The sequence below is a fragment of the Sinocyclocheilus anshuiensis genome, unplaced genomic scaffold, assembly GCF_001515605.1.
Source record: "Sinocyclocheilus anshuiensis isolate Anshui unplaced genomic scaffold, SAMN03320099.WGS_v1.1 scaffold128, whole genome shotgun sequence".
Lineage (NCBI taxonomy): Eukaryota > Metazoa > Chordata > Actinopteri > Cypriniformes > Cyprinidae > Sinocyclocheilus > Sinocyclocheilus anshuiensis.
The window spans coordinates 125,712-127,246 of record NW_015555710.1 but is presented as its reverse complement, the minus strand read 5'-3'; positions in this window follow the sequence as shown (position 1 = coordinate 127,246).

The window sequence follows — 1,535 nt, the reverse complement described above, 5'->3', positions numbered from 1 at the left end:
TGCACCAAGAGCTTGTAACACTCCAAAGAGAAAGGAAAAATTGAAATTGCACCATATGACCCCTTTAATAATAATAATGTTTACATTTAAATAGTTTTAAGTCATGTCCTTTGGAAGTTTGGTAAGGCCCTCTGGTTGAGAACCACTGATCTATGACATGCTAAATCTCGACTTTGTCACATTTTCAATGTAAAGGCATGAATTATACTGTAAGCAAATGCATTCACATTCTAGCTATGCAAGTGTAATTTTGAGTTCTGAAATGTAAGCCGTTTGTTACTGTATTTTCACAAGGGGGCACTCTAAAGTCTAATTCTGTTCTTAAAGTGAATATTTTCAATTGTTATTATATTAGTTTATAATTTGTATAAATTTATTCTCTGTATTAGATTGCTGATTTGATGTGGAAGCAGAGTGTGTGGACCTCCAAGATTTGCAGTCACCTAGCAACCAAACACCTCAGAGAGGGGGGGCTTCTCACACTGGCAGGGGCTAAAGCAGCACTGGGTCCAACAGCAGGTATGTATGGTTATACTTACTGCTTGACATTTACAGCATCTTTAATACAAAACTATGTGTGTGTGTGTTAATGTTCTTTTTAGCAACATCATATGACCCCTTTAAAAAAAACATTAGATTAAACAAGATATAGTTAACCCAAAAATTTAAATTCTGTCATCAATTACCCTCATGTCGTTTCAAAACTGTATGACTTTCTTCTTTTGCACAACATAAAATAAGGTATTTTGAAGACTGTTGGTAATTAAGCTGTTTTGGTTACCAATGACTTTCATTGTATGAACAAAACAATACTGAGATCTTACTCAAATGATCTTCTTTTATGTTCCATAGTTTATGTTAGGCCATTGTAGCCTAAATGTTTATGTGTGATCAATTTTATGTTGAATCAAATAAAATATTTCTTTGTAATGTCTACTTGATACTTTCTCATTTAACACAATAATGGCTTTAAATGATCTTTTGTGGGTAATTTCACAGCCAAATTTAATTTGTGATTAAATTAATCGACATATCATGTAAATAATCAGATTAAAAATTTTACATTTGAATCAACTGACAGCCCTAATATATATATATATATATATATATATATAAGTATGTATTTGTATATGTATATATAAATAAATCTATATGTTCTCTGTCATTGTCACTGTAGGATGCATTGGTTAATGGTATGGCAAAGGCAGCGGTACATCAGTTGTGTCAGAGTCTGAGTGGGCCAAATAGTGGTCTTCCTCCAGGAACTGCTGCAGTAGCAATACTTCCGTAAGGAATAACAATATAATAGCTGATTTTCATTCATGCAAATCTTTTTGTTTTAAATGACAACTAATAATTACTACTTTTAGAGTGACTTTAGATACACCCATGAATAGAAAGTTCATGCCAGATGGTGATGTCAGTTCCTGGACACCACTCGAGTACATAACAGAGTAAGTACGCGTGTTTGGGAACATCTGTAGTATGTGTTTTAGAGGTTGTATAGGTTAACGTGTGTGTGTGTGTGTGTGTGT